The sequence below is a fragment of the Peromyscus leucopus genome, chromosome 6, assembly GCF_004664715.2.
Source record: "Peromyscus leucopus breed LL Stock chromosome 6, UCI_PerLeu_2.1, whole genome shotgun sequence".
Lineage (NCBI taxonomy): Eukaryota > Metazoa > Chordata > Mammalia > Rodentia > Cricetidae > Peromyscus > Peromyscus leucopus.
Window position 1 is genome coordinate 17,577,824 of NC_051068.1, and position 14,111 is coordinate 17,591,934.

The following is a 14,111-nucleotide window of genomic DNA, read 5'->3' on the forward strand; positions in this document are numbered from 1 at the left end:
ATTAGACAATACACAAAGCTTGCCCGTCTTTCTTTGTAGTTAGTATTGTTCATAGTTTCTCTGACATGTACTTAGTATGTTGACTTGTTTGCTTGTCTCTCTCTATGTGTGCTAATAGTCATTTCTCTTGGAAAGGGAAGTTCTATTCAAATGGCCAAGAAATGACACATGAGAACCTCCTTTTCAATTTCCTTCTAAACTGACTTGGTGATTATATTATCACCTATGATGATGTGCTTATCAACTTCCCTTGGGAGGAGTGGGCTTTACTGGATCCTTCTTAGTAGAGTCTCCACAGAGATGTTATGCTGGAGACCTACCCAAACCTCATCCCTACAGGTAAGACTGTGGATTTTCCTTCAACATTTAAAATAAGGGGACAACGTATTCTAGGATTTTCATGCTCTTCTGTAATTTCAGTCAATAAAAGGGAAGAATGTGGTGAATGAGTCAGGCATGATTTGTAGGTAAACTGTGTAACATGAATTGCTGAATAATCTTATTAGTAAAAAAACAAACAAACAAAACAAAAAATACCTAGAGCCAGATATTGGAATGAAAGCTGAAAAATCAGAGAAGCAGAAAGAAGCCAGCCATGTTCTTACTGCTAGGAAATCCTCAGCCCAAGAGCGAGCTATTTCCTATATACTCATACCTGTATACATTTCTGTGCCCTGCCATCTCACTTCCTCTCTCACCCAGCCACATCACTTCCTCTTTCTGCCCAGCTCTATTACATTCTGTCTGTCTGTATAGACCTCCAGACTTTTAGGTTAACTAGGGCTGGGTTTAAAGATGTGTGCCACCATACCTGGCTCTGTTTCAGTATGGCCTTGAACTCACAGAGATCTGGATGAAGATCTGCCTCCCGAATGCTAGGATTAAAGGTGTGTGCTACTACTGCCTGGCCTCTATGTTTAATATAATGGCTAGCTTTTTCCTCTGCTCTTCAGGCAAGATTTATTTGTTAGAGCACGAATAAAATATCACCACAAAACCGGATAAAGAAATTTAAATTTTGCATAGTTTCCAATAATAAATCAGACATTTTCTGGTATTAGGGTACAAATGGGAAGACCACAATATTAAAGAACATTGATCTAGAAGACACGGAAGATAATTTTTATGATGAAAGATAATACAAATATCCCAAAGAAGAATTTTTTTATTTGGTTTTTCAAGACAGGGTTTCTCTGTGTAAAAGTCCTGGTTGTCCTGGAACTTGCTTGGTAGACCAGGCTGGCCTTGAATTCCATATAAAAAATTTTAATTTGCCCTGGAAATTTTATGGAAAAGCAACAGTGTAAATGAGCACAGCTTTCAGTGTATTGATGATTACCTGAATTCTCACATTACTGTGTATCTCAATGTTAAGTAGATGTTCAATATGGTGGTATTTTATTTGTACTGAAATGTGATTTTAAATGTATGTTAATAAATAAAGTTGCCTGGGGGTCAGAGCTATTAGAGCCACAGCCAAAGCTGGGCGTTGGTGGTGCATGCCTTTAATCCCAGCACTTGGTAGGCAGAGCTAGGTAGATCTCTGTATGTTCAAGGATACAGCCAGCATTGGAGACACACGCCTTTAATCTCAATACCATAGAAGACCTGGAGGGCTGTACAACAGACAGTGAAGAGGCAGTCATGTGGTTGGTTTTATAACCAATGAGAAGGCAGAACAGAAAGTCTATATAAAGACAAACAGACAGGAAGTAGGTCTCTTTCCTGAAGAGGCTAGCTGCAGGGTAAGGTTCTTAGCTCTGGTCTCTTGGCTTTCTTCTTTGCATTGGTTCTGTGTTTCTTATTTAATAAGACGGTTGGTTACATTTACAGATCTCTGTTTGCAAGGCATTCCTCTCAGAAATAAGACAATCAAATAATGCCTTAACAGATATCACCATTTTAATCATAGCCTCATGAGAACTAAACTATAAAACTGTTAATATGTTTAGTTCCATACCACTCAGGTATCGGAAAAGGCATACATGTGCATTGGGAGTTAAGTATATGTTCAAAATCTAATGACCAAATACTACCTTGTAAATCTAGTGTAACTTGTGGTGAGTAACCAGAATTTTGTGATTGAGACAATTTATGAGAATTAAGAAGGTTGTTGAGGAAAAGCCAGAATATCTATACCACATCTCTATGAGGAACAAAAATACAGTTTAGGAATGCAATATGGAAACTTTTGTTAATCTTTCTGTAATGGTATACTATAAATCACTGTGGAAACATGCTAAGGTTGCATAAATGATATGGAAAGAAGCAATGTATCTCTCTCTTACCAAGAACAATTAGAAGACGTGTAGTAGTCCCAACTTTGAATAACCTTTCTGAATGTGATATAAGTTTATAAATAATTGCTTTTCAAATCTCACTGGAAACACATCAGCAAACTCACCCCACAGAAAAGACCTTTAAATACAAAAAGATTGTAAATTCTTCTATTTGTTCTGGTTTGTTTTGCAAATGTAGTGTGACTCACCACAAAGGAAAATGTTATAAATGGGATCAGTGTGGTAAAGCTCTGAGTTCTTCCAGTTTTCTTCAATTATATGAAAAAAAACTCATATGAATAAGGGTACTATAAAAGTGATCCATGTACAAAAGGCTCTAACAATCACTGGTATCTTCAAACACACAAGTCAAATTGGCAGCAGACCACACGGTGACCTTCTGTTCAATGTTAACCCAGCTCCCTGTTAAGATGAGCCCATCCATCATCAGGCACTGTCTCTGTAGAATTAAGACATCTGGAGGTTAAATGTTCATTTTCCCCCCTGTTCTTTAAATGGCACTTTAGTTAGGTTATTATGAATAGTATCATTAGTTAGGGTAGTGCAGTGCTCTCATGATTGCAGTGTCTCACATGATCAACAAACCAACTCTGTCTTCCCAACACACAACAGCACACAATGTACATTCCCTTCCACTGGTGAGGGCAGCAGTCACAGTGAGGAAGGTGTCAGTGAAGGACAGGTGTCTTCTCTTTAATGTCATTAACCTTGAAAATTACTGCCTCTGTTTTAGTATGTGACTGTCAACTAAAGCTGAGTTCTCAATTAAAGGCATGAGCCACCATATCCAGCTTGTCTGCCCTTTCATAAAGTTAGTAATTGCTGATACTGTTTCTCTGATGTATACTCAACACTGTTGATCTGTTTGTGTGTCTCTCTGAACATATGTTAGCAGGCATTTCTCCTGCAATGCCATATCCTACTGAATGGGCCCAGAAACAAAAGGGGTTATCCTCCTTTTCTCTTTCCTTCTAAAATGACTTGTTTTTCTCTCCAAACTGCAGGTTTCATTTCTTTTTGCCTTACTTGTTGCTCTTTTTCACTATAGACCTGCATGAATCATAAGTACTAACTGTATCACCGACTCAGTGTTTTGACAAAGAAGTCATTACTTTTTAATTCTGCCTCAGTTTCTCAGTACTTGGGCAGAATACAGACAGATTTCTTTGCCAGGATAATATACAAATGGCCTGGCTAAGTTACTGGTTTACTGCTGTGAGGGGAACATTGTCAAATCAACACTTACAACAGGAGGTTTTTAACTGAGAGGTTGCTTACACTTCTCAGAGGATTAGTCCTGTTAGTGTTCACCACAGCAACAGCCTGCTTCTGCTGTCAAAGTAGATAAGCTACGTCATCACCTGCTGCCAGGGCCTTTCCACCATCAGGATTTGATATGGGCACCCCTAAAAAGTGCCCACCAGGCACAGCTCATTCTCTTTCCTCTTTGCCTCCTCTCACCTGTCTTGTCTCTTGTCTCTCTTGCCTCTCATGCTTCTCTTCTTCCTCTTCTTTCTTCCTCTTGTCTGTCTGTCTGTCTGCCTCTCTCATGTCCCCACTCTGACAAGGCCCTGCGCACATTCACTCTCATCCTCCCCAATAAACCCCTTGCACCAACTTTGTTGCTTGTGGTGTGTGTGCTTAGTGGCAGGCACACTGTGGCAGGACCCACCAAAAGTACCCACTTCACCTTTCTCGTTTTATTCTTTCAAGTCCATTATCATCATTGTAGGAAAGATGGCAGTAGGAAAGCACGGATCTAAGAGTTTACATCCTGATCTGAAGGCAGCGGGCAGCAAACAAGAGTCCATTCCCAATGACATACCTCCTCTACCTATTCCATATCTCCTAATGTTTCTCAATCAATCCACTAAATGAGGAGCAAGCATTCTAATGTCTAAACATATGGGGGCCATTCTCATTCAAAGGATATGACCTCCAGCATGGTTTTTGTGTGGAGTTTATTTCCCACTGTATTCTCATGACCATGACCTCCATCCACTATGTAAATTACTCTCAACAGTCATTTTCCAGATCTTCTTGGAATGGCCCATTTAGATCTGTGTATACAGGGACAAATAGCCAAACGAATGGAAACACATGAACTATGAACCAAAGGCTGAGGGGCCCCCAGCTGGATCAGGCCCTCTGAATAGGTGAGACAGTTGATTGGCTTGATCAGTTTGGGAGGCAACTAGGCAGTGGGACCGGGTCCTGCGCTCATTCCATGAGTTGGCTGTTTGAAACCTGGGGCTTATGCAGGGCCGCTTGGCTCGGCCTGGGAGGAGGGGACTGGACCTGCCTGAACTGAGTCTACCAGGTTGATCTCAGTCCTCGGAGGAGGCTTTGCCCTGGAGAAGGTGGGAATGGGGGTGGCCTGGGGGGAAGGGGAGGGGAGCGGGAGTGGGGAGAACAAGGGAATCCATGGCTGATATGTAGAACTGAATTGTATTGTAAAATAAAATAAAAAAAAGACCTGTGTAGAGTTTAAAATGGCTTTTGATATTCAAAGTCCTGTATATCTCCTGCATATCTCCAAAATACATTTTTCTCAGATTCTTACAGCAACAGCCTCTTTTTAAGGGTAGCCATTTTTGTTCTAAAAATTTTCTCTGTTGCTGTGATTAAATTCTTTTACCAAAAGCAATTGAGGTTATATATACAGGCTTACTTTGCTAACACTGCCAGGGCACATCCAATCATTGAGGGAACTCAAGAAAAAGGCATGGCTAGTAACGGAAGGTGTAAACATAGGAAAACATTGCTTATTGATGTGTTCTCTTGCCTGGTTATGGTCTTATGCTCAGCTAGCTCTCTTATCAAGTCTGGGCCACGTGCTTAGAGACACTGCCACTCTCAGTGATTGGACCTTTCTACTCAAACAATAAATGTATAATCTCTCAGGCATAGCAACAGGTGATTCTGATCTATGCCAGCCCTCAACTGATAGTCCTCAGATCATGCTAGGATATGTAACAATGACAGTTGAGGCTAACTAAGACACACAGAAAATAACGTGTAAGAATACTTAACAATTCCAAATCAATATATAAACCCTATCAATTATAAAAACAAAAACAAAAAAACAAGAAAACAGCAACAATTGGAAAACACAGATATGCCAAGAAATGAGAACAGGGAAGCCCAGGGCTGGGTAGTGGTGGCGCACACCTTTAATCCCAGCACTTGGGAGGCAGAGTCAGGTGGATCTCTGTGAGTTCGAGGCCAGCCTGGTCTACAGAGTGAGATCCAGGACAGGCACCAAGACTAAACAGAGAAACCTTGTCTCAAAAAAACCAAAAAAACAAAAAGAAAGAAAGTTCCCCTCAAACAACAAATTTCTAGAAAGTAATATATGTTAGCCAATTTTCAAAATACAAAATTTCATGTAAGTCCATCATTTTTTCAAAAAATAATACATTCTTAAACCTATAATTGATAGAGAAATGCAATATGGACAGCACCACTGATGAAAGACACAAACAGAAACATACAAATATAACAAGTTCCTGAGCATTTCCTGTTCACAGCCAAGCGGCCGTGTCCAGACACCATGGCCTAAATGAAAAGGGCTGGATCTTGATGAATGTCATAGACTCTAGAAAGCTTGGCAGAGATGTGAAGGAAACTGGAAATTTTTTTTGCCTGGATTCAGGGCTAGTAAGAAGATTCATCGGAAGCTCACAGCCACTAAGGGATCCCAGCCAGCCTGGGTCCTCCAGAGTGGCCGAGAGCGGCGTCTCTATGATCAAGGAGCCATAGAGTGGGCCTCTCTTCCCCGTGCCTGAGCAGTAGCTGTATCACCGAAAGATGGCGGAGGAAGGGAGAGAAAAATGATCTCTTTGGTTCCGGAAAATCTCCTGAAAAAGAGGAAGGCTTTTCAGGCTCTCAAAGCAACCCAGGCAAAGCAGGCCCTTTTGGCAAAGAGGGAGGGGAAATCAAAAGAATTCAGGTTTAAGCAACTGGAATCATTCATACATGCGTGTCCGGCAACTCGAAGTGAAACCTCGTGCATTGGAAGTGCCTGATAAACATTCCTTGGCCTTTGTTATTCGCATGGAAAGGACAGAAGGAATGAGTTTATTGGTACAGAAGACCATAGCAAAACTTCGCCTGAAGAAATTGTTCAGTGGTGTCTTTGGCCATGTCACCCCTCAGAGTGTGAAAACGCTACGCACAGTGGAGCCTTAAGTGACCTGGGGATATGTGACCTTCAGACCTTCCAAACTGAAGTCTGTCCGGGAACATGGACAAGCAAGGATTAACAATAAGACTGCCGCTGTGACAGACAACACAGTGATTGAGGAGCACCTGGGGATATTTGGTGTCATTTGCCTAGAAGACCTCGTCCATGAAATCGCCTTCCTGGGCAAGCATTTCCCAGAGATCTCCTCATTCTTGTGCCCCTTCTGCCTCTCCATGGCCCGGCATGCTACAAGAACAGGGTGGGGTTCCTCAAGGAGATGGGTTCTCCTGGCTATCAGGTGAATGTATCAATCAGCTCATCCACCAGCTGAACTAGACTGGGACCAGGATTTCCAAAACCACAGTGCACTGGAAGAGTGCTTTTGTATTTAAGATGACCAAGTATCTTCAGAGAAGATTGTTTTCTGCCTTCCAACACCGGAAGGAAGAGGCCGGGAGAAAGACGGGGGTCTGAGCATTGTGAACTTCAGCACAGCTCAGTTCCATGGAAAAATGGCTGCCCTGCTTCACCCTGTCTGATATCTTGGTGTATAATGTTGGGTGAGCAAATAGTCCAAACATCCCTCCCCCCCACCCCAACTGCTTCCAAGACTAACGCAATGGACCAGACCAGAGGCATACTTGAGTTTGGAAGAAAAGAGTTGTTTTTACTTTTTATTTTATTTTTGTCAGTGCAGGTGGCTTTTTTTATTTGTTTGTTTAGGACAGGGTCTCACTGTATACAATCCTAGCTAGCTTTAAACTCCATAGCAATCCTACCTCATCCTCCTAGATGCTGAGATTACAGGTGTGTGCACCCCCAGCCTTGGAACTTATTCCTCACACATGAAATATGGTTAGGAAGTAACAAAAGTGTTGTGTGGTCTTGTGCTGTGAGGCCATGGTGTGACATCAGTGTCAGCTTTGGTCAGGTTTACCTGTCCTGAGTTGGCATGGTGCCATTTGAACCCTGACCCGCTGTTTAATATGGGGATTGTCTATGCTAGGAAGACACATAGCCATACACACACTCCCAACTGTGCTCAGAACTCCATGGTGCTGAGACACACCCTCTTGGAACCCATGCCTCTTACGTGAGGACAGCCTGCTTTTATGTGCATTAGTCTAGCATTCTGTTCTAGAAGAGCCTAAAGTTTAGTCTTGGTTGTTTCCTGTTAGAACTAGTGATGAACTGGGCCTTGTGTTACACCCCCTTAATCCCAGTGCTTGGGAGACAGAGGCAGCAGAGCTCCTGAATTCCTTGCTCTACAGAGTTCCAGGACACCAGGGCCACACACACAGGAACTGCTCAAACAAAAAATGTATCTGGGAATTGCCCATTAAATTTCACCCTGGGTTTCAGAGTGGCCTTGGAAATTCCCCTATCAGCCTTTCCTTAAAACCCACACCAGAGGCTGGGTAGTGGTGGTGCACACCTTTAATGCCAGCATTCGGCGGCAGGTGGGTCTCTGTGAGTTCAAGGCTAGCCTGGTCTACAGAAAGAGTTCCAGGACAACAGGCACCAAAACTACACAGAACAACCCTGTCTTGAAAAAACAAATAACAAAACAAACAAACAAATAAAAAAAAAACCCACATCAGGGGTCTACTTTCTTAGCCATTGTTTTCCCTTGAGCTTCTCTGTAACCTTGGCTCACTGTGAAATTGAGTTAGAAATAATAGCAAGAGCCAAAGCCGTGTGCTGGTAGCACATGCCATTAATTCCAGCACTTGGGAGGCAGAGAAGGCAGATCTCTGAGTTCATTCCCAGCCTAGTGTGCAGAGCAAGTTCCAGGACAGCTAGGGATACATAGTGAGATCCTGTCTCAAGGGGGAAAAAAAGGGAAAGAAAAATTTAACAGTGCCTGAGAACATACTGGTTACAAGGTCAGTGGATTCCAGAATCCACCTGAAGTCAGTAACTGTTGTTGTAGAGCGTTGGGAGATGAGGTAACCAAAAACGCCTTGTAGTCATGGAGAAATGCTCGTGGGTACCATGCTTAAATGAGGGAACCCAAGGCAGTGTTAGAGTGCTTCCCTAATATGTGTGAGGCTCTTGATCTAAGATAAGGGGGCATGGCTTCAGTTTCTGGCCTGAAAAATGGAGCTAGTATCTTCCTGAATGTCTGCCTTGCTCACAATTTAAAACAAGTTTTAAATTAATTATAAGTAAAACAGTATTTTTAGATGGAAAAAAAACCAAATATAATAAGTTCCTTTAAACAAGAACTACAAGATCCTAATTAAAATAATTGAATCATGACCCTAATTAGTCTTAGCAATAAAAACCAAAAGCCAGGTATTGGGTTAAAACCTGAAAGATCAGAGAAGCAAAGGAGCAGCCACCAGTGACTTCTTACCTTTTCAGATCCTCTGACCAAAAGGGCTGTGATCCTGTCTCCACCCTACCTTATCACTTCCTTTCTCCACCTTCCTGGTAAGAGTAAAGTCAGGAGATTCCAGAGTGTTGGCATTAAAGGCCTGAGCCTCTCCAGTGGTGAGATTAAAGGTAAGAGCCTCCCAAGCCTGGTATTAAAGGCATGAGCTACCCACACCAAGATTCTGTGGCTAACTAGGCTAAACTCTACCCTCTGATGTCCAGGCAAGCTTATTTGTCTAAACACAAACAAAATATCACACAACATTTCTCCCTTTTTGCCTAAATACAAAGTGAAGGTTTTGATGAACACAGAAACTATATACAATAACTATATATAAATATATAAGGCAATAATTACATTAACCATGCCTAGTCCATTAACATTTGACAAATTAAGAGAAAACACTCCCATTATCTATCCTATCTTGGTGAGTCCAAAGTGTGGTACCTAATTCACCTTCTAGCCTAACTTGCATTACAAACCCAAAACTATCTTTTTATGTCTCTCAACCTTATACACTTTACACCTCTTTTATGAGTGTCTTTTCTGAATTTGTTCAAAAGGAAAAGTATAACCATCTAATCTTTAACTCCATCAGAGAACTTAGAAGGATATAATATTACTAAAGTAAACAGGAAATTAAAAACAAACAACTTGCAAGATTAAGAAATCACAGAGATCAACACATGCTTGAAGTATACAGGCTGATTGAATTCAGTAGGATTTTCTACTGCCGTATGTCTCTCTGCAGCTGTCATTCCTCATTAGCATTTGGAAAACAAAGTTATTAAAGCTTTATGCAATCTATCTCTGGGGTCTTTATTACCCCTTCCTGTTTATTAAGCATATCTTTTAGAGTGTGATTACATCTTTGTATAACTGTATAGGATTGTGTGGCATATCTGTAATATGTTTTATGTTGTAATATGCATAAAATTGTTTCATTTTACTAGACACATATTCTGGAGCATTGTCAGTCTTAATTTGTACAGGTATCCCCATGATGGCAGAACTTCTAACAAATGTGTGATTACAGAATCAGCCTCTTCAGAACTCAAAGCCATTTCCAATTGAAATCCTGAACATGTATCTATACTGTGGTAGAAATATTTTATTTTTCCAAACTTTGTAAAATGAAACACATCCATTTTCCAAATTTCATTTGTTTGAGTACCCTTTGCACTACTCTCTGCAGATAGTGGAATTTGGTAACACAAGGAACAAATAAGACATTTGCTTATATTTTCTATGACTTTCTATCAAGTGGTGGGAAAATCCTTTTACAACCTTTGCCATTGACATAGTGTTTTAAGGAACTTCTGAGGCTTCTAGTACATTCCCTACCAATAGTTGATAAGTTTCATAAAAAAACTTGTGCTAGAGAGCCTGATAGAACCATATGGGATCTAACATGTGTTATACATAAGGGATGACTTCAACTTATCATTATTTCTTGTAACTGAATAAATAACAAAATCAAGTCTGTATCATCTGAAGTAAGTTCAATTTCAATATGTAAAACACCTCTTTATGCATAGTGAGAGTCAGTAACTATATAAAGAGAAATCTAATAATATTGCGAGAATAGCATATAATTCTGACTTTTGAACAGGATCATAAGGGCTTTGAGTCACTTTAAAAAAAAAAGAGCAATTCCTGATTTGTTTGCATCAGTATAGAAAGTTGGGGCTCCAGAAATTGGTGTTCCCATTTAATGTGAGGAAGGATAATTCTCTTGCTTTTGGGATATTTGTTGTTAATCTCTACAAAAAATACCCTGCAATCAATTGCTGAGGTTCATTTTCTTCCAATAAAGAGGAAATTTCAGCATTAGTAAAAGGTACTATGATTTCTGCTGAGTTTATTCCTGTTAACTGGCAAAGTCCAGTTTTCATTTTAGAATCAACTCAGAATTTTTCTACATAGGTCATTAATTTCTGTTTATATGATAAAAATATCCATTCTAAGATATTACCTCTTTGCATTAAAATTTCTCCAGGGAAATATGTAGAAGGTAAAATAACCAGAATGTAAAATAGTTATAGATCTACACGATCCACATGTGCATTCTATAATTTCTTTTCTATCAGAGCCATTTCTTTCTCAGCTTAAGCTGATAATCTCTTCAACTATTTATGTCCTTGTCACCTTGTAAGGTTTGAAATAAATTTCTTAGTTCTTGAGTTGTTCATCCAATTGTTGGTCATAGCCAGTTACTGTCTCCCAGGAAATTTTGAAGGCCAGTTAGAGTCCACAATTGATCTCTCTTGATTTGTAGCTTTTGGGGCTGAATTTTTTGTAAATGCATTTTATATCCTAGGTAATTAATGAAATCTCCTCTTTGTATTTTTTCAGGAGTAGTTTGTAGCCCCCAACAAGGCAAAATTTTATTTCTTCAAACATTTTCCTTTAAAGTATCTATATTTGAATCTGCTAGTAAAATATCCATAAAATGGTAAATCAAAGATGGAGGAAACTGTACACAAAGCATTTCCAATGGCTGTTATATAAAATATTGGCACAGGGTGGGGCTGTTCCCCATCCCCTGTGATAGAATCTTCCATTGATATCTCTTATCAGGCTGAGAATTACTATAATTAGATACTGTGAAGGCAAATTTTTCCTCATTCTTTTCTTGTAAAAGTAGAGTGAGGAAACAGTCTTTTAAAGCAATAACTATAATAGACCACCATTTCAGTAATAGAGAAGGGAAGGGAATTCCAGGCTGTAAAGAGCACATTGACTGAGTCACCTTATTAATAGCTCTTAGATGGGTTATCATTCTCCATTTTCCAGATTTCTTTTTAATAACAAATACAGGAAAATAATAAGGAGTGTTAAATTCCTCAACATGTTGAACATTTAGCTGCTCCTGTACCAGCTGTTGTAAGGCCTATAATTTTTCTGATGTCAAAGGCCACTGTCCACCCAGACAGGTTTGTCAGTCAGCCATTTTAAAGGTAAAGATATCAGTAGCTTTAAAAAATCAACAGCTGTTGTGCCTTGTTTTTGTACACACTGAATGGTCAGTGACTGCTCTTTATAATTCCTGTTAATATTTTTCCCAGAAATATGTTAGTGTATGGTTTGTTTCTGAGATCAGAGGAATGTTAATCTTGGTATTCCATTGCTTTAACAAATCTTGTCCCAATAAATGCATTGCTATATTAGCCACATATGGCTTTAATTTTGCTCTTTCTGACCCTTTACATTAGAACCATCTCATGCTCTATTTTACCTGAGATAATGTTCTAATCCCTAAAAGATGAACATTTACCTCTTCAAAAGTATAATTTGGATGCCAAGATTTAGGTTCAATTATTGTTACATCTGCCCTGTGTCTACCAGACCTTCAGTTACAATGTCATTTATTCATAACTTTGGCTTTGGTATTTGATCATTTATAGAAGTCTGTAAAAATATTCACTTGATGGTTACTTATGAAATTTTTGTTTTATCTTCTAAAACTGTTCTATCATCCAGAGCAGTATAGATTTTTTTTTACAATAGGCATAGGTCCTTTAATTGCTCTGGGTAGGAGTTTACTCCATGTTGACAGGGAATGACTGACCCAAATTGGATATGGGGGACTATGAGAGGCCACTGAAGGCATTTCCTGCTGGCAAAGGTTATCCTGTCTATCCCTTGTTAATTTGGACCCAATGGTCCAATGTTAGCCTTTGCTACACATTCTGTATACTCCAGAAGGCAGGGGCCTTCTAATTGAATTATTCTTATAAAAACATTGTTTCTAGGAATGCCTGTCTACACTCCTTTCTTAGGTGATGTTGTTTTCAACAATTAAAACACCTGACATTTTTTTTCTTCAAGCCTCTGGAAATCACCTCTCCTATCCAAACATCATCATGGTTATGAGACTCAATACTGACTGTATCACCTAAAGGTACTGCTCTTGCCTTTAACAACCAAATTACACTTTTGCATTGTGAATTAGCATTTTCAAATGCCAAAGATTCAATTTGTATTGGTCTAGCTTCTGACTTTGGTATATTCTAAAGTCAATCTTTGTAAAAAAAAAAAAAAATCAGTGAAAGTCTCTTTTGGGCCCTGTATAACTTTATTAAATAACTCAGATCTCCTTCTGATTTCTTCAATTCTGTTACAAGCATTCTAAGAAGTTACATGGCATATACCCAGGGTGTGTCTACGCCATAGGCATTATTTTCTCTTCTATACATGCCAAACCAAAGTGGCTTTTCAAAGAAAATGGTGAAACACTAATTTTATATTTGTATATTTGTCACCACTAATGTGAACATCTATCAGAATGTAAAATTAACATTTAGCCTATGATAGAAAATAAACCACTCTGTACCATTCTAAATGGGAACTATAAGATGTTGCCAATGCAAATGTTAATTTGCAAATGGGAACAGTGGCTCATGCCTATAACTGCAGCCACTTAGGAAGCTGGGCCGAGTACATCATCTGTGAAGCAGGGGTGAATTCTAGACAGTGTCCTGCAAACAAAGAATCTTGCCTCATTGTACTGTGACTCTCCTATTCAATACTAGAGTCAATAAAAAATACATATTAGATGAAACCAAAGAAGTAAATTATGAAACAGACTTTAGATTATAATGAAATATAAACCCAAAATTCATCATGTTTTCCCTTAATTGGACACCTAAGGTAGAATTTTATGAATACTTATTTTATCATACATATTTGGCTATGTAAAATAAGCTGCTCTGAGCTCTGAGTTATAATTGGCAAATATCATAATCTCTCAGTTATTTGTTCACTTATAAGCCAAAGGAAGCCTTAATTTTGTTGATGACAAGTTCCTTTGGCCAGGCATGGTGGCCCATGTGTATAAAAAGAACAACTGGTAGTCCAGAAATGGGACTACCAGCTGAAATGGGAGAATCCCAGCAACTTTCACACCAGTCTCGATTCTAGCCATAGAGTGCAAACCAGGTAGCCTCTACTCCTTCATCCTACCTGCACTACCTGCTGGTTCTGTTTTATCCTGACAGCTTACTGAATTTGAGGAGACATCGAGTGCACTGGACAGGGAGAAACAAAGAGGAAATAAAGACAGCTGAAGGACATTGGAAGGGAGAGTTGAAAGCCCTGTGTGACCCAGAGAGCAGGGAGCAGATGTCCAGCCCATGGAGTCTTGAGCCAATGATGCTTTCACACTACCAGCCCCTCAGCTACACAAACCTGGCCCCAAGCCTCAGTGTCTGTTCCAGGTAAACAGGGACTGCTTGCCATCATG

General features: G+C 39.7%; 1 pseudogene; it reads left to right on the forward strand.

Moving 5' to 3' along the window:
- The first annotated feature begins 305 nt into the window (after positions 1-305).
- Positions 306-6,822, forward strand: LOC114688254 (annotated as a pseudogene).
- Positions 6,823-14,111: the final 7,289 nt, after the last annotated feature.